Source organism: Hylaeus volcanicus, chromosome 1, assembly GCF_026283585.1.
Source record: "Hylaeus volcanicus isolate JK05 chromosome 1, UHH_iyHylVolc1.0_haploid, whole genome shotgun sequence".
Classification (NCBI taxonomy): domain Eukaryota; kingdom Metazoa; phylum Arthropoda; class Insecta; order Hymenoptera; family Colletidae; genus Hylaeus; species Hylaeus volcanicus.
In genome coordinates, this window is record NC_071976.1 from 15,885,927 (window position 1) to 15,906,987 (window position 21,061).

Below are 21,061 nucleotides of genomic sequence, written 5' to 3' on the forward strand. Positions count from 1 at the left end.
CTCTCTTTCCGCGTTTGGGATCCCCCTGGCGTCGATCGATTCCAGCAAAATTCAATTAACCGACGCGCATAACGCGCTATCGGCGCGATCCAAAAATCTGCATGGGACACGCGCTCTGACCTGGCGAATATGCATACGCGCCCACGATTATATGACGTGTTATGGCCACTCGCGAATTACGCGCCATTGGCCCCGCCAACTAGATCATTGCCCTTAAATCACGTTTATTGATTTGCATTAGATGCTCTCGATGCTGGACACGTGCACGATGCGTGTGTAACACGTCTTCTTCGAACGAAAATTGGTTTGTTTTAACCTAGATAAAGCTATTTTGTTATTAGTAAGAAGAAATGTTTTACTACAAACAGTGGTGGAATAACATGTGTCAGCTACGTAATTTATTTGCTAGTTTAAAAAAATATTATACTTGGAGCTGAGTATGTATAACACATATCGGGCAGGACTCCTAAAATGTCTTCTTTTTAGAGAGATATTACGTTAATACATTTAATATAAAAACAGCAATATATGTTAAAAAGAAATTTTAATTCTTATGGGAGAGCGTTTGCATTAATGTACTCTTTAATTCTATATATTTTATATCTATCTTTCTTTCTGGTTCCTGTATGTACCATTTCTGAATTTCAATCATTTTGAACGAATATAAAATCGCATTTTAACTAAACACACTCTACGTTTCGAAATGTATGAAGAAATTTTGAAAGAATAATTACAATATTCTTGCAAAGTATGTCAAATGAAATTTATATAATGAAGGAAAAACAAAAAAATATTAATGCTAATTCTAACCAGCGTATTATCTTTAGAACATGAAGTTGATCCCACACGTTGGAAAGTTAAATTGCTTTGATAAAGCCTTAGTTATAATAAAAATTAATGAAAAGTCTTATTATATTTTATGAATATCCAATAAAAAAAGTTTACGTCACGCAACTTAGTAATTAATATAGTAAAATAACAGTAATTAATAACAAATTGAACAAATTACTGTAAAATATTTACATAACCCTCTACATGCGCGAGTTATTACAAGTTGTGTTTAAAATGATGTTTCGCCCCGTTCATCACCTAAATAAATATAATTACAAGTTTGAGTTGCACCGTAGTTTAACCTCAGGAATCGAGTTTCGAAGCAGAGACGGGATAGTTCGTTGCCGGGTAAACTCATTTCCGGAATTCGCATTAATGAATCGTTTACTCGCGAGGCTTTCACTTTTTGCCTAGAAACCTTGGCAAATTAGTGTCCCTGGCCGACAGATAGCGAAGATGAATTTCAGCTCGAGAAATCCCCTCGAGGCGATTCGAAGCAACGATTTGCGTAGGAATGATTCCTCGTGTCCATAAATTTCGCTTAAAAGCAACGCCCAAGTTCACGATTTTTACCCTAGTCGAACACACCTGTCACGATTGACGAAAATTTATTAACGCGATTAATTTTTGCGCCGGATTGTGATCCATTGCTCCGATCGAAACGACGATTGGTGAATTATTTGTCAGGCTGGCACTTCCATATCGTTACGTGAAATTTTAATTGCCGTTCCATTAACAAACGACCGGTATTAAAATGTCTTTAGATTAATCATTGGACCATTAGCGAACACTTTAAAGCGAAGAGTCTAAGATCATAATTTATTAGTGCAAATTTGAAGGCGTCTTTCCCGTCATGAGTCGTATTGTCTGTGTACTAGAATTCAGTCTTTTATGTAAGAACTGTGTACTAGTTTTACAGTCTTTTAATCAATTTTGTGTTTTTTTTTCTTTAGTATTACCGTTAATTTTTTCTTGCAGCAATCATTTATGAAACGATCTCTTTCCTCCCCTGAGTTGCTTAAATACTAGCAGTCAATGTAAAAATAACTTATTTTTTAGTAATAAACGTAATACTCTAGTAACTTCCATGTCCAGATCATATTACATTCAACCAGAAATAATTCAAATTGAATATTTACACTACTCGAAATACTCTATCAAGATATTGTACTAAAGTTGATGACCTGCTGTACGAAGCCATAAAGATTTAGTCCTAAAATGCGTTTTCATAATAGTACTGTTATTAATAGTTTACATGATAAGAAATCTTAATCAATATGGTGGTTATTTGAGTAATCGTTTACTACTAAAGTTTCCTAATTAAAATTATTTCTTTTTCAAATAAAAGAATATTAATTTCGTTTATTTTAACCAAATAAGGCGAATATTGCAGAAACAACAAGATATCATTTTTTTTTAATTCAATCTCTTAATCTGAATTCCATTCAAGAACAACCTTTCATATACTTCAATATAAAATATAGGCAGACACGACGCAACAGCGCCTCTAATCCAATTCTCGGCATCAGACGTCTCGACAATGGGTCTCGCAGAAAGCAAGAAACTCGCTGCATAAAAATCGTTAACAACCATCTTCGTAACCGCCTATCCACTCAATGATACCAGTTAACGCAATCTACTCTAGCACTCAGAGAGTATCGTCGACCAACATTAACGACGCTTAACAGCTTGTAAGCATTAACATTAGAGTCTCGTGCCGCGAGTACTGGTTGTATAAATCACTGGGCCCGCCCGCGAATCTACCGATCAGCCATTCGTAGGGAAATTAGACATGCGTTTGCTCCATCTTCTCTTCTCACTTTCTTGTCTTCCTGTTTCCGTACTCCTCCACCTCCAATCAAGTCTTTCTCTTTCGGCCTTCTCGCGGCCAGTCGTTTCTATCTCTATTTTCTATTTCCTGCCCGCTCGCCGATCCCATTCACCTTTATCTTTTTCACGTCAATTAATCCCCCTATTGCACGGTAACTCGACTCCTTGTCGAGTCATCCGTCTTTATCGCTCGTTTCCACGTTCGTCTCATCCACTCCTGGTGTCCTCTTTATCCTCCTTTTCGTCAAAGTGTTCCTCTCCCTGGCTCCGTTTTTTTTTTTTGCGCCACTCGAGGACTCTTCTTCGCGTTCTCTTCCCACTCGCTGCGGCCGCAAGTGCACTCCTCTCTCTGCTCGTTCATCGCCGACGAACGACTAATTTATGTAATTACGCGATCCTGCCGCGAATGTCCTCGCGACTCGCGCGAAACGAACAGCCTGAAACTGTCCCGAACCCCGCGAAACACCATGATTATCGGGCTCGACTTTTACGCTTTTCGTGACACTCTTTTCCCATTTCCGTGGTTCGACGTTTTGATTATAGTGATATTTCCGTCTCGTTACCTTGAAACGTACTAAGAAATCAAACTCTTTCTGGCGCTATTCTTTCTATTAGAATATTCCTTGGTCGTTTGCTCTGAGAAATGTTATAAAATATGAGAATCTGGTAGTCCCAGACCCGGAAAATATGGCGGTAGTGTCCTAAGTTTGTAATAAAATACCCTCAGTTTTTGGATCCTTTTCCGTGAGTATGAAACCTGGCATTGTTACGATGATTACACCTTTTTTATTACCCACTCCTGGAGCCTCGTTCCTTCGATAAGTTCCTTTAGCTGACCAGTTCTTAACACTTCTTAACATCCTTGATTCACGTTAGTAATCCCTGAGCACAAATCTCGCAGTTTATTCATCGTAATTTTTCCGTTATTATCTTACAAATTTTAAAGCAATATATGCCTTCGTGAAGTTACAACGCTTTCGCGTCGAGGAGTCAATCATTGTATCGAATCGACGCTTTCGTTTCTAATAATATTTTATAATAAATATATATAGTTCTACTCGACTGTTATATAAATCCGTCATAAATGATTTATTTTCGTACACGAGCAACAAAGTGTTTTGATTATTTACGTATTTACTACCAGAAATTTAGCAATATAAGTTTATTCCTAACTACGCGACTAGTTAAAAAATCCTGTGAATATAAAGCAGTTCGGAAGATCTGCACCTTTTCGTTTAACACAAGTTACCATTACCTCGACGCAGCTTTACCATTAATTTATGATAGCGATATACAATCTCAGTGCTAATTCGCAAAATCAACTGAAGTAACTTATGCAATCGTATACTACAGAACGTGAAAGTACGTCGAATCAAAGATGCAAATCGAAATATTCACAGATAACAGCCTATGAATAAATATCTGAAAGCTACTTCTTCCTCCGCAGTCGATTTCAAATAATCAAAATTTCGTTTAGATAAGCTCACAATCACACCAATGCGAAAGACAAATTAATGTCAGTCGTCCGTAGAAAAGTCGATTCATGCAAATTAATCAGCGTAGATAAAACAAAACGAGAAGGATTTTAAATGCTGATTGCGCGGTTGAAGCAACTGCGAATAAAGTTCTCACCCTTGGAGCAATACTCAGAGACACCGTTTAACGATTCGAGTTCATCAGCAGACATGTATTTTATCTGACGATTATAAAATATAATAAACCTTAACGGAATAACTTTGCAGCTGGCATTCACGTGAAAGAAACAACTCAATCTTCGGCGAGGCGGTAGTAAATTTTCCTGGTAACTCGTTTCGGCCATTTGTCCCATGAACGATCGGATTCCTATAGAAAACCGATGCGTATTTCACGCCAGCACAAGTAAAAGACGCGGGCTCGTACGCGCATGGTATATCTGGACCAGGGTTTCTCAATACTTCTCATGTCGTTCCAGAGTAGTTTCGGGGTTAGAAATCGATAGTACAAAATAATTGCTTCAAAAACTTCTAAGTATGGCACGAAAAATATTACTAAAATATGAAAATACTATATCGTGTAACGTTAACGAAGTATCAACTTGCAAAATGGTACAGAGCTTTTGATTTCATTTTGTTCGAGGAACAGATCTTAAAGAAAGGTCTTCTGTATACGAATAAAAATATGATATGATTTGAGATAAGTGTAGTTGGTGTTGACAGAGGAAAGTAAATTTAGAAGAGGTCTATGAGACGATCAGTCTTGACATACATTGATTTATTATTTTTACCAACAATTAGCATTTACGAGAGCTGGAGAGAATAGACAAAATGAATGCAGAAGAGGGCTAGGAATAAAAAAAGATTAAGGAACACTGGTCTAAGCGACAGTGGCCGGATGTATCGCGAAACGGATTAATTTCAATAAAAAGCCAATTAAATCTACGCGCTCGTAATCAATACCAATGATATGCTGGCCCCAGTCGATCGTAATTCACCGTCTTCTTTTATCCGGTCTGAGGAACGAGGCAGCACGAAGGAACGAGGAATTGCTCCATATCGTTGGCTGGCCTGATCACGAGAAGGCCGACCGCGAACGTATCTAAATCAAAGAAGCTTAATGAGCGGCAGATTAGCGACTGAGTAATGCCGATACGCCGTGTACGAGAGGTAAAGGATGCGGCTGGTTGCCATACGTGCACCCGCCTAGAAAAATCAATGATCCGTCTACCAATCGATTCGAAATAATTGGATTGTCTCCGCTATCAGTAGGGACGTGCAGGCTTGCTCGACTGGGTGCAGTTTCGCCATAACTACACAAAGAATTCACACGAATTTCGTGGATAGAACCTTATTAACTACAGCAAACAGAGTTTTGAATAAAAATCATTACAAAATTATTGTCTGCTCAGAAAGTATTTAATGATCTTTCAGAGTATTTAGAACTTATACGTTTTGTTAAGAAATTTTCTTGTATACCTACTGTTCTTTTTTACTTATATTTTTTTTTGTATTTTACTACGTTTTTCTTACGCATAATGTTTAAAAAATTATTTTCTTATCACCGAGAAATAAGTCTATAAGTCCGACTATAAGTCCACAACGTTTTAATAAGCTGCTTGAAAGACCATGGACTTCTTCAATGTTTAGGTTATGGAGCTCCGATGTGGGTCAACTTTATGCTTCACAGGTAGCAAGCAAATTAAGTTCAGCATTACATATATTTTTGTCTTCTCCCTTTTATATATATTTCTCTTTTTTCTTGTTTGATTACTTTTCTGAAGAAATCTAAAACTAGAGGAGACTCAAATGTAGATTGTTTTCTGATGAAGTACAATTCTTCTTGGGTTTCGAGGCCAATAAAATTTTCATTTATTTTACACTCATCCATATGACTAGTTGTACTAAAAGAATGGAAATTATTTATATTTAACTACCTTACGAACTATTACGAGACATAGCGAAGTAGATTATATACTGGAAATACAGACTTGTAAGAATACGCAAGTGTTGCTAACCATTCATTCATAAAATACTTTCTGGAAATGAGAGTCCTGTATTAAGAAAAATTGGTACATAGCATTACGTCTGTGTGCTTCTCGATGCCTCAAATCCCAGACTACCCATTTCAATAAAAAAACTATTTAACGAGATATGGATAGCCGTTTACCATCAACGCGCCTCTCGACACGACATGGAATCAAGCATGATAAGTCGATTTATTGTCGACGTGTCGAGACGTACAGCGAAGTCGCAGACGTCCTCGCGCAGTTCTCTTGCAATAATTGGGTCGTTCTTATTCTATCGCCGTTAAGGGTGTACGCGAATGTACGAAGCCCCGACTTATCGCAGATAGATTCTTTTTACGCTGTTTATTGCTCGTAAAGACGATAGTTTGCGCCCGACTTGCGTCCTGGAAAAGGGATGAGCCGAAGTGAAGCTCTACGCGCCCGATAAAATTTAATCGACATCGTAAAGAACCAAGGAAATCGTGGAATGTATGATCAAGCAAGATTCACAGCAGAGGGGTTACAGAGATTTTCGAAGCTCAGAAAAATCCTAAATTGCAGGAAGTGAACGCTAATTTTTGTTTGGTTTTCGTTTTTATCAGTCTGATTATTAGGAAGCAAAAGAGTCAATTTATCCATCGTCTTTGAAATTTATTGTGTAAAACAGTGGCAAAAACTGTTTCGGTCTTATATTCTGAAATGTAGACCCTTATATGAAGTAAAAGTAATATATTATGTAGATAGATTTAAGAAAAAACAAATTCTCAACGTAATGGAAAGTTGATACGAAAAAGAAAATTAGAATAGAGCAACAGAATACTTAACATAATAGCAAAAAAATTGAAAAAAAAAATATAATTTTAGAGGAAATATTTGTATGAGTAGTTACGTGTATCTGCTATGACTTAATACCGGAAATTATTCTAAAGAAAGCGTCACAAAATATAAAAATACAGTAGCAAGTGATTTAAAAATTAAGAAATACCTGCCACGTGATTGCTTTCGTACGAGTTGCCAAATTTGAAAGAGAAATAGAAAACGATTATATATTGGAAATTATGCAAAGAAATTAAATTTGTTTCAAGTTTTACACATTTATTCGCTAGTAAGTTTATAATAAAAGGATCGGAAGATTGACTATATAATACATTAGAACCTCGCTGTGCTGTTTTCCGAATCAAAAGAATCCCTGCGACGACAAGCAGAGTGGTTGAATTAAAAAGAAAAACGTGAAAGAGACAACGGAGAGCCTAATGAGCGGCAGATTAACGCCTCTGTAACGTTCCTTGCCCTATCGAAAGATAAAGGACAACAGGTTGCGCAGGGAGAACCAGTCGGGAAGAATCGATAATTCTTCCTCTCTCCAGATACGTAACGTCGATCGAAATAATTGGATCATCCTTATTCTAAGGCTATTACGGTCGTACAGGTACGAGTCCTTATCGCTCATCGTAGATTGTTTCCAATTGTCCGGACAAGCGTTCTCGTTGGACGAAAGGGTCCAGGCTACACGTACCGTACGATATTAATTTACGTAAGAGACTGCAGTTCCAGCGAAGGGAAACATTTATCTTATCTTATTTCACTTGATTCCCGAGCCAGCAAAATAGAATGATACGTCGGTGATGTGGGGCACGAAGACACGCGGAGGGTAGTAGCTTGACCTTGATTGCGCGCTGCTTCCGAACAGGTGAAGATAGGAACTTGATTCTTCATGCGATTCCACTCCGATATTGTTGCTTGTAGGCCAGTGATTGCCAATGTTTAAGCAGATAGGGACTAATACATAAATCTCAAAGTTTACCGTGAACTTTTTGTTCAAATCTTATAATTGGTATACACATATAGTGGGTGTAGAAAGTATTCGTAGACCGATCAATTTCCAAAAAAAACTATGTAAAATTGTAATTTATTAACTTATTTTTTATAAACAATGACATTCTACATATTCTTGGATATTTCTAGAATAGATAGATTAAAAAAAAAATAGCTATTTATGTAAGTTGCGAAATTAACAAGAAAAAAACAATTAATCGATAGAAATGTTGAAGCAATAAGTATTCGCACAACTGTTTCGTGTTTAAAACTTCATTAAAAAAAAAAGGGATTTACATTAATTTACAAGTATATAATACTTCCTTCGTGGGATTTCCTTTTGATTTTATAATTATTTTAACTCTTTTAAGCATTAAATTAACTAAATTATTAGTTATTCGAAGTGGGATCTTTTTCCATTCCTCTATTAGAGCCATTTTTAAAAGTACTTTACTGGAAATTTGATGTTTTCTAATTCGTACGAAGCAATAAACGAATGTGTTTACATTACAAACTCTACTCTAAATGCTTCGTCATAAGAATCGTAGAAATACTTATTGCTTCTATACTTTTACCCACTTTTCGCATTCTTTTGTTAATTTCACAAATTATATTAACTAGGAAATGTTGTTTGGACTATATCTGTCTTAGAGATTTCCAAGAATATGTAAAACAACATTGATTATAAAAAAAGAAGTTAAGAAACTACAATTTCACACAAAAGTTTTTTGGGAAATTGATGGGTGTACGAATACATTCTACACCCACTGTACGTATGTACTTAAATATACGTATGTCAGAAATGATAAAAATATGACAAAATCAAAAGATTGATCAATTTTTTTAAAACAGAAGAACTACATTTTCATAATGTAAATATCTATTTTAAATAATATATTTAATGGAAAGCCTAATGTCCTTATACAATTTCCGATATAAATATGTGTAATTTGCTTTTGTATTTGTTTTAGAGGAGCGTCAAGGAAGTGTAGAAATTTTCTGACTGTATTGCACTCAATTCGTAGACATGACTAATGTTTATTTATGACCATCCTTTATTTTAATTTCTGTAAATTGTAAAATTGTTAAGTCATACAGAGCATGTACTTGATCACGAGAAGATGGTACTTTCATCATTGCTGGTAGACTCTTTGGCATAGCTGAACAAGCATGCCTTGTGTTAAACACGTTGCACCTCCCGATTTTATTTTACTTATTAAACTTGTACTAATTAATTTTAATAATTTTTACTAAGTAACTTCCGTGTGGTTTGTAAGTACACTCTCCCTCGGTACTGGGTAGTTTTATTCATTTCAAACACAAGTCAAATTATACTATCATTAATGATTCAATGAGGAAGCGTCATCTCAATGGTTTATTAAAATAGTCTGCACCCTCTGTTCCATTATTAAACAGCGTCCGTTGATTTCAAATTACGGAGAAAATTGTCCGTCTACTCTTTTGTTCCAGGCACCTTTAGAGCCCAAGCTTCATTTTCCTGTGATATTCGCCAATTCCCCCGGTGTAAAAGGGGCCCGTAATTAATTTTACGTCTTTCTCAGTCAACAAAAATGTCCACGCACCGTAAAGGTAAGCGTGAAAGAGCACGTTGATAATTTTAATCAGCGTCAATCTCCTCTGCACAAAAGAAGAAGGCTAAAGGGGTTCGCGCAAAAAACGACATGGAAGCCTGAAAATGCAATTTCATACGTGTCGCGCGAACCGTTGCTACACGTGAAGGTTATATTGTTGCCGGGGGACGGTTCCTTTTGCAAAAATGGCAAACGACGACGGAGTACGGTTCACAGGAGAATTGACGTGCGGATAATGCCGGGAAATTTGTTCCTCGTGCCAAGAACACAATCGCACGTGCGTGATCGTAATTGGCCCCCGTATATTATATACGAGGATCGAGACACCGCTGGTATTTACGTATAAACGTGGTTGCGCAGACTGTGCAGTCGCGTGACGGATGTAACCGGTGGAAAACTCGGTCACATGGCATGTTTTGTTGCTGGGTTAGGTCAGACGAGAGAAAAGATTGGCGTCGATCATTTGATGCGCAGTAGTTTCGGTTAGACTCCCACACGATCCACTATCTGTGCTATGAAAAGGTATATCGCTTGCCGTTGTTTCCGGGTTCATTATAAGTAAAAAAATAGCCCAGAGTAAACGTCTTTATAACACTCGAAACCAGAGGGGTAGTCCGATACCCGCTTCGACGACTCGAATAATAAAAAAGGGTTAGTTATTACGATCATTGCTCTCCTGGTATTGGCCAGCTGGTAGTGGATTACCTCAATTAGCTGTTTTCGAATCGCATAATCAGTAGTTATAAACGCAAGTCTCGGTACACTTGTACGATGCGCCGCGGAGCTACACCACCTAAACATGTACTTATGTATGTACCGTTGTTGTTTGTTTACATTAATGATTCTCTGCTATTAATTACCTTAGCTTGCAAGTAAATATTATTTATACTGGGAAAATATTACAATAAATTTTAGTTAAAATGAAACTAATTTTACATATTGTATCATAAAAAATTATTTTTTCTCTTACAAGATAGTTTTACATGGCATAATGTAGTTGAAATGTGTGCTATATGTCACTCCACGATTGTACGTTTACGTCCACATGCGTACAACTCTCCGTCAACTTCTCAATTCAATTTTTTTATGCTTTCCGTATGAGTTATTCAAGCCATAGGTTTATGGGTAAAATATTAACATATTCGCAACCGGCAGATATTTTACGTTTCTAATACCAAGTACTGACCAAAATATCAAAATTCTGAAGCTGGACATCGCAAATTGTATCATTGGGACGAAAGTAAAAATTACAAAATATGGTTTAAAATATCAATATTGTAAATGTGTAGGGTACAAAATAAAAAAGATTTTTATAATTTTGTCATAACCAGGAATAGAATTTGAAGAGACGTGAACTCACGTCAGCGGTCGTGAATGTGTATAGGCAAAATAAAACTTTCAAGTATTACTACAAGAAAATGTAATGCACAACTGATTCTACGATTTTCAATTTTGTCAGTCAAGGTAGAACGTACTCTACATAACAAACGAATTATCAACATTGATTTCCTTTAATTGTCAAATATATAATAATTATAAACAGTATTTTCCAAACAAATTCTTGCGATTGGTTCAGATTTTTCCTTTACCGTAAGTTTGTTATCGTGCGATTCATTGATATATTTCAGATATCCCAAGTGTTTTGTCTTTGCTGAAACGATTCAGAAGCTTCGACAAAAGCGGTTCGCGTCGTCTATTTTCGAAAGTATCCCCGAGGACATGCCGGATATCCCTGCCGATCTGGCGGAAAGGAAGCGGACGGACTTTTACGAGGGCGATCAGTCACGGGCGTCACGACGTCGTCGTGGCAAAGAGCTTCGCCGTTCATCGGTGGGTAGATGGACGACCAGGCGGACGGAATGCGCCATCCTGACGAAACTTTGTCAGTGTCCCGCACGATTAGCGGGCAAAGGTCGATCCCTCTGATCTTTCGTGTGTCCGGGGAACTCGTGGTCTTCCTTGTTTCGCCTCGATCGGCTTGCAACATCCACTCGAGCGGATCCCACAGCCTCTCCGCCGACGATGCACGAATTATTCCCGTCCTATCTCCATGGAGCAATTAGTACGGCGCGGAAGCCGCCCACGTTGTATCGGGCAATTAATAGACAGGACAGAGAAAGGGAGACCCGAGCACAATGGAAGAGGGAAGAGAAGGTTGCAATGCACGCGATGCCACGACGCGAAGCGTTGGCGCTGGCCTTTGCTCAACAATATCGTGCACGACCAGCGGAGATAGCCTTCGAGGAAGAACGGTATCCACAGGCGTACGGTGTGATCTACCTGGCCGAAACGGGAGGTCTGCGGATAGATCACTTCGCTCCGGTCAGGGATTTAAGTCTATTGTGCTCGTGTCCCCGGTCCTTCGGTACTTTCGAGTTCGCTACGATCGCGACGTCAACGATCGACGATGCATCCAGTTCCCTTGGAATGGCATCTGGATGGGATACAATGGCTACCAGACTTAATATGCGTTATTATATGCCGGGCATAGACGAAGAGATGCAAATGCGATCTGATAGTGTCGCGCGCCAGGTTATTGGGCCGGTGACGGTGTGTGTGGTCTGTTGGTTGGCTTGGGGAGATTCGATCGGCACGGGTGTTGATAGGTTCATCTAACAGGTCATTTCACGAACCTGTGCGTGCTTTGGTTTACATAAATCGCATTTTGGGGAAAATTTGTGATCGTTGTATTGTCTAATCTTTTTCAATCGTTATCCCTTTTAGTGACGAACAACGGTATATCGTCTTTGGCTATAATTGTGAAAATACCCGCCGATAATGCATCGTTGCACGCGAGTCACTATGTGTTTCAGTTTGCAAACGACAAATTTTAACTATGAGTTTATTAGTTTGAAACTCAATTTTTATTTTTGCCTTTCACGTTACGGTACATCAATCTAGAAATAATATTACAAAACATACCTACACAACTATGGATGATATTAATTGATAATGTAGAATTAAGGGATGAAAGTAATAGATTGGTATAAATAATTAAATATACGACGTTCATGTTTTGTATTTTACATTCTATGTCAAACTATGTTAATGTGGTAATTCTTTTTATTTGTAAATTCTATTTATAAATGATATCAAATGATTCGAATTTTCTTTATAACTTTAAATAAACATTTTGAAACGCAAAGAGATAATCGAGATGCAATTGCTAACGAAGTTAATATACGTTATTATAGCGAAGGGATGCAAATGCAATCAGATAGTGTCGTGCGGCAGGTTATTGGGACGGCATGCGACAGTGTGTGGTCTGCCGGATAGTTTGAACACGATGCGATTGACAGAAATGTTGATAGGCTGAAATATTAAATCATTTCATAAGTGTGCGTATTTTGGTTCGAACAAATTGCGTTCGAAGACAATATTTACAGATACAAAAAAAATATTAATTAATAGAGTGGGCATCTTGTTGTATGTTTTTTTCTTATCATTGAATTAATGGCTAAAAATTGAATCAATTCGATGCATCGCTATTTATTAAGCATAAACGAGGGCCAGAGACTAATACTGTTCATTGAAAAATGCTTTTTGCAGTGATTCTTTCTTCGTTTTTGATTTACCTATTACAGAATTCTGATTTTCTGATGTTATATGTTTCATTAGGTAACCAAGAGCAAATGAAGAAAATTTATCTTATCGTTCTACGTTACATTCTATGCAAAGAAAATTCGTATAACCCCCTTTTTCGAACAGCTCGTTCAATGTACCTAGCAAACATCTACCTATAACATCTTCTGCCTTACAAGACGCAGGTAAACACGATTGCCGGTCGAAGGGAACAACGTGCAAATGGACAAACAGCGCGACAAATTAAACCACACCTCGTGGCCAAGTTAACCCCGTTTCTCCGCTACAACAGTTTACGATGAAACAATCGGTAATGTCTGTAAGGTGTTCTGCAATAGTTTGAAGAATTTTCTTTGCAGTTGAAGGTAAAATTTATTATGGGATACCACGTGTAAGTTGTTTTAAGAAACATAACATGTGGGTGCCACTTCAATTATGGAGTGGGGACATAAAACCAATAAAAAAAAAGTTCATATAAACATGTGTCCTCTCTATTTAACCTTTCCAAGTTATAGCCATTTTTGTAGACCAGTGAAGTGCAGCTGCATCTTTTTATGGGTGTTCTTAAGAAGTGCTCGAAATGGATACGTTTATACTAAACGTAGGCCTGCTAGTATTTACTATGAGTATTTCGTACTCAAGGAAATTTACACAAATTAAGGTACCAACGACGATACAATGTGAAAATAGGATAATAATGTCAAGAATAATTAACTACGACCTAATTGAACCTACTTTTCCTCGTGGGAGATAACAGACTCTTGTGTCAATTTCTTGAGTAGCCATTTGGATGATCTATTGGAAGTCCCACTTAATGCTGTTTATCACATGTGGTTGGTGCAGCGGTACCTAACCAAACACCCTACGTAACGAAACGTCGTCTGGACCATCGTAAACAAGTTCCTCGAGCGCTCCCAATAATGTTACCTTGTCTAATTAGATCTTGTATTTATCCCCTTGTCGGAGATTCGATAAGCTTCGCTGTGACCAACGATCGTTTTCACGAGTAGACAACCCATAAGAATTTATCTCATGTATACTCAAATTCTTTATCTAATGCATGAAACAGTAGGAATATTTTCGCAACCAAAAATTATATCGAGGATCCAAAGGATATATGAACCGGCTTGTAATTTTCAGAATTCACAACTATTTTACATATTCAGCTACAGTGGGTGTAGAATGTATTCGTACACCGATCAATTTCCCAAAAAACTTTTGTGTGAAATTGTAGTTTCTTAACTTCTTTTTTTATAATCAATGTTGTTTTACATATTCTTGGAAATCTCTAAGATAGATATAGTCCAAACAACATTTCCTAGTTAATATAATTTGTGAAATTAACAAAAGAATGCGAAAAGTGGGTAAAAGTATAGAAGCAATAAGTATTTCTACGATTCTTATGACGAAGCATTTAGAGTAGAGTTTGTAAAGTAAACACATTAGTTTATTGCTCCGTACGAATTAGAAGACATCAAATTTCCAGTAAAGTACTTTTAAAAATGGCTCTAATAGAGGAATGGAAAAAGATCCCACTTCGAATAACTAATAATTTAGTTAATTTAATGCTTAAAAGAGTTAGAATAATTATAAAATCAAAAGGAAATCCCACGAAGGAAGTATTATATACTTGTAAATTAATGTAAATTTATTTTTTTTTAATCAAGTTTTAAAAATTAAACAGTTGTGCGAGTACTTATTGTTTCAACATTTCTATCGATTAATTGTTTTTTTCTTGTTAATTTCGCAATTTACATAAATAGCTATTCTTTTTGTACTCTATTTATTCTAGAAATATCCAAGAATATGTAGAATGTCATTGTTTATAAAAAATAAGTTAATAAATTACAATTTTACATAGTTTTTTTAGAAATTGATCAGTGTACGAATACTTTCTACACCCACTGTAACTTGGATGAGTTAATTAAAGGATTCCCACACCGTCTACATATTAAAAAGAGAACAATTATTGTGAAAATAAATTTTCTGTAACGTTACATCAATTTATAAAAAGTTTTAATTGTGTCCTACGGACTTTTACATTAATATGCCTTTCTAGCATGATATCCTTGATATTATAATAATGTATATTACCTGTGAGTATGTAGCCACACTATCATTCCAAGTTATTATACTATCTACTCGTATTATAGTGGACGGATAAAGTGATAAGACTTCAGGGGTTTCTAAAGTATTGTTGGAAACGTTGGTTGCAACTCTCGCACCGCGCGTACTTCTCCAACAGTATTTACATTTTAGGCAGTTGGCCTGGGTCCCATCAGGTTTCATTTTCTCGTCGGCATAATTCAAAACTGTCTGGCACACTACACATTTAGTAGACATTATATATAATCCCCTGAGCATTCTGAATGCTAGCATATATTAGGTCCAGCATACTTAAATCAATCTCTATTTTATACACAGCCAGGACCATTCACCGAGTAGGTAGCACATAAAGATTAATTACACTAAATTGTAAATTGTACGCAAGATATAACTTACATCTTCTTACACAAACCAGTCCTAGGATGATTGACATATTTTTTCCCTACATGATCATAATTATCTGTGTTATTTCATATCTAACATTTCCGATAAGAAATAAAAGTGTTGTTTTAAAAAAAGAGCTAAATCGAGAACATCCGAAATCAAAACCTCGAAAGAAGGAATTCAATCTGCCTTCGTTTTTACGATTGCCAAGGAATTCAGGCGCAGTCGTTCCGCCTCTGGAAGCGATGTTAAAATCCTCGTCGAGGCGTCATCCCTCCCTCGTCGAGACGAAGCGCCGCATGAGGTCGATTGTGTGTGGTCTGTCATCTTGTAGATTCATTCTAGGATCCATTTGGATTGTTTAAGGATCCCTGGGTACGCCGTCGGAGGAACCAGCGTTTCGTTTTTGGACATGCCAAAGTAAACAACCAGCGGTTGGCGTTGATTCTGGTCTGGGAGAAGCAACGGTTCTCGAGGCATTCCCACGTCCTTTTCGTCGTTTCTCGAGGCCGTTCGAAGGCTCGCGTGTCGTCGCATCACCGCCCCGTTGGTCGCAGTAAATGGTTCAGCAAGCGTGAGATATGGTCTCGTTATTTGCCATTCGTGGGGCTCGTTTTTTAATAACCGACGGGAGCGGAGGAGGCGATTTTTGGTGGCGCAGCACAACAAAAGGAACAACCTCCGTTCTTCATTCTTTCTCTCTTCGAGGCACAAAAGACGTCTTTGGAGTCCTTGCTCGATGACTCAACGAAACGACGCTCTCTATTATACCGAACAGCGCCGGGAGTGTATTTGAATTCGTATCCTACACTTCTTCGCCTAACCCCCACTACATTCGACGATATTAAAACACGGATTTTTAATATCCGCGCACTACGTTTTTCTTTCACGGAAATGAACCGTGAAGACAAGAAGTCACTAGGATACTTAAAAAATCGACGACTAAATAACTGGGAAATAAATAGAAAGTGCGATGAACAAAATGTAATCAGCGAGTGGAAGATATTGAATTTTAAGGAAGAATGCTGACGTGTATTATTGGGTATTGCTTTTGAGAACATTCAAGAATACTTGACTGCCTAGTATGGTACGAAATTGTTAGAGGGATGATCAAGATTTCATGAATTATTACTGGTGAACTTTTTAAAATTTTTAGAAAACCATGTTTAGCAGAGAGAAGGATATTTATTTGTTCATATAGATGATAGATCCTTAATTTCAGGAAGATAACATTTGAAATTATTCTATTCTTGAGTAATAATAATCGAAATTTTTGTAAGATCAATCATGATTTTATAACAAAGTAATCAGTACCTTTTGATAATTTTAATAAATGAATTTCATTTAAGATGGTCGAATATTGATGATATATTCTCGGTACTTTTACAATAACGTACGTTTAAAAATATGTCATTAATGTAAAGCAGTGATCTAAATTACTTAAAATATTATATATTCTCTTCCTTTTTGGAACTCTAATAAGATTTTAAAAAGAGTGAATCCCGATGATAAACAATGATTTCTACAAAATACACATTTTAAATTATTCCACTGTCAATAATTTCAAAACAATCAATGGAGATTTCAAATTGAGCCTTTAAATTTGAACAAAAGAAGTTTTGAGGAAAAATAAATATTGACAAGTATTCTTTAAACTCATTCAATCATCCAATAATAATCTACAGACTTCTCAAACTACTATTATCTACTTGTTACTTGTGATTTCATGAAAATAATTCCCTTTAAGAATTGTGATATGTGACCTTATACATATAGAGTTGGGTAACAAAAGTCAAACGACGCCAATTCAAGTTCAACGAAGGTACTGTTTTCAAACAATCCTAACAACGAGAATATAGTCGATAGCCCCTTAATTCGTCGGAAAATCCTCTGTAATCCTCCTCAACTAAGGAGCACCGAAGAAACTCTGCGTGCATCGCTTTCCTTTGACCGACGTTCTCGTGCCTGGACGAAATTCCAAACGGTAAAAAGGTAAAAAAAAAGTGGAAGAAAAATAGAAGGCCGATGGAGGAGAGAGGACCACGTGGAACACGAGCAGGACAGGGAAAAAGAGGCTCTGTCCCATAGCGAGTTGTATGGGTTGGGCATGGGTCATTCAGTACCTCTGAGTGACCCATTGTAACGTAGGACAATATGGTGCCTGCTCTTCAATGACCGGCTGTTCCCGAGGTGTTATGTTATGTGTTGGCTGTTATTCAGATAGGTAGGTAGGCATTCAACGGCGTCTGCCGTTGTACCACGGTCTACGGTACCGTGGCAAGAAGCGTGCAGGTCCGAGGAGAGAATCGAGAACTGCTCTCGCTACCTAGCTCACAATGAAACCGAAGCCAGCTCGCGATTTGTTGGTGCCGCGAGTCAACAAATTGGATCACCTTAGACAAACTGTTACGCAATTTGCTGGACACCCGTGATACCGCGTTGGCTCGTTACCCTGGGAGATATTTCATGCGTGTCACGAATGCGAGCGGTTATCTCAGTCGTGTGCACTTAACTCAGCAGGATAGTAATGGATTACTCCGTCGGCTGGCTACGGGGTCCCCCATGTTCTCCATTGTCGGGTTTCGTCGACTGGTTTTATCAAAATGTTCCGGTTAATGTTTTAATTAATGCTCTGGTAATTGAGATCGAACGTGCGAACCGAGCGATGCGATCGCTGCGACTCGACGGAGATACTTTGACCTGGACGGTAAGGCTAATGTGGCTGCGAGGTTTCAAGCGAGTGTGGATGACCGAGTGGACGTGGTCTGTAGGCGAGTGGTGCAAGGACTTGTTCAAACACCTACCAAGGTTTTCTGAAATTGTAATAATTTTCTTTTCAAAGCTTCAAGATCTGTTGTTCAAGAAAAATGAAAATTCGTGATGTATCCTCGGGATGTTTACATGAAGTTACGTTTCAAATGATTTCACGAGTTAACAATTAGATGCAACATTGATGCAAGTAGATGGTGAAATTATGATGTAAATTTTTTGAAATACTACATATGTACGCCTATTTTAAAATTTGAATAAAATAAGTTTTAAAAAAGAACATATGTTAATGAATGACAATGGCTTCTTAAGCCAATCGAGATTTTACAACAAAATTTTATATACTTCGTTTTAAAATTCTAATATATCATAGAAAGACACCTTTAAAATTATTTCACTGATCGATAATAAGATATAAACATCAACATAAATACACATTAAAATTTGTTAAAATACTCTATACTTATTCTAATTCCAAGCATTGAAAGATTAAATTTTCAAAAAGCACTTCGAACATGCAGACATGTAAATATATTTAAAATTTCATCGCGCAATAATAATTAGCAATAACTTTCCCATATTCCCCATTGCCGGGATTCGTTAACTAGACTTATCAAAACGTTTCGGTTAATGTTTTAATTAGCACTCGCTGACAATTGAGATCGAATGCGCGAATCCAGTGATGAAAACATTGCGATTCAACGGAGATACTTTGACCTCGAGGGAACAGTTAATGCGGCAAGGTTTGAAATGGATGCGGATGAGCGTGCTTGGACGGGAGATGGTTGGAGAGTAGCGAATGATGCCAGGATGGGTGAGTAGAGCGATGATTGCGGAACGATTGCGCATAGTTAGCGGGAGAGCGTAGGAGCGGTAGCACGGGAACGCAAGACGTTTGACAGAGAAAGAGTTTGCTTGCGCGGCGAGAAAGATTTTATCGTTGTTCGATGTGAAAGAATCTCATCGAATTAGTTTACATAGGTACACATTCCTATGTCATCGTTGTGCAATCATATTCTGCGCCAAACTGCGAAACCATGTGGAAGAATTCGATAAATTGAGACGAGTGATTACAGTTCTATTCAATATCTATCCTGAGCATAGCTGTTTGGATGCTACTATTTCGTTTTGACAAAAAGATAGCTAGAGCGAAAATCTCGTCTGATTTGATCAACGTTTAACAGTGAGAATGATTGGTAATGAATTAAATTTAAATCGTCATTGTTTGCGACAGTCTGACCCAAAATTTGGCTGTGGGGATTGGACGCGACCTGAACTCTCTCTGTGAGTGAAATTTTAATCGATAAAAGTAATTCTGTAGTTCCATGGACCAACTGAAAACAATTTCCTTCCAGCCTGTTCCCAGAAGTGATAACGTATCCAGTAGTGTACTTTGAAGGGGACAATCTTGACTCGTAACTGACAATAAGTTGCTAATAAATATTTTTAGATGCGCCTCGTGCAATAAGTTACGTACTTTGTTCTCAGTGAAAACAGCGTCGAATCAAAGCCACGGTGCGGCGCGCACTGTCTCAGTCAGCGTGTCAGAAATGACGTTGTAAACTAAACTACCGACTGTGTAGATGTCCAAGATACTCGACTATCAGTATCAGATAGCCCAGATAAGGAACGGAGAGCCACGCGTAATTAAAAGAATTCAAAGGATCGTGAATGAGTCACTATGGTCCAGTGACTCACCATCGGAGATCTCGGCTGACCTGAAGAGAGGGGTTAAAAGGACTGACCGTAGCTCAAGATCCGGCGCCCAAGGGCCTAGAAGATCCTCTCGCTACGTTTCATGCTGGGGAGGGCGGAAACGAGACCGCTTCGAGGGTAGAGAAAGACGTCTTCGACCAAATACCCGTTCCCAGAACAAAGATGCGCTATAAACATTTTCTCCATGGTGTAGTATTCGGAATTGGAAGTCCAACGTCGGGAACGAAGGGCGTGCCCGCAGACATTTGTCCTTGACAAGGAACTCTACCGCATATCAGTGCCAAGTTATGCGGTTTCAGATCCGATAGAGACTAGGGTAAAAAGGCGAGATTGGTTCCAAGCTCCTGCTCTACTATTCTGGTCTGTTGCAACAGTAGATCGACTGTAAGTGCTGCGAGTCGAAGAATTCGAATACAAAATGGTAAGATGGATATGGACTTGTATCGCAAAATAAACTCTTTGAGGAATTTTCATATGTTCTTACTTCTATCTAAAATATTCTGGAGTAATTATATATTACAAGATCTCTATCGTATCCTTCAAAAAGAAAATTACCTCTTGGATAAGTGGCTGATTAAGGAGTACTAAATCACCAGTTAAATTGTTGATGGATACAACTGCATAGCTAGTACAGGTAACGCATAAGAAAATATCAACAAATGGTTTCATTCGACTGAAAAGTCTTCAATATTTACTTTATATAAATAAAATGTTATTCGTTTTAATACTAACAGGAATACAACACATAAAACTATATTTTAAGTGCATCACGTGGTAAGTAGCTGAAAGTATCTGAGACCTGAGTGTTCAATTACGAGTTAAATTTTTTCTAAAAATTATTCCAATAAGTATTACGAAGTTGGTTTTATTAACAGAGTAACAAAATATTTTAAAGATGTAGATACATTAAAAATGTTGTATGGCTCGTTGGTGTGTCTTTATTTGGTCTCTTCTT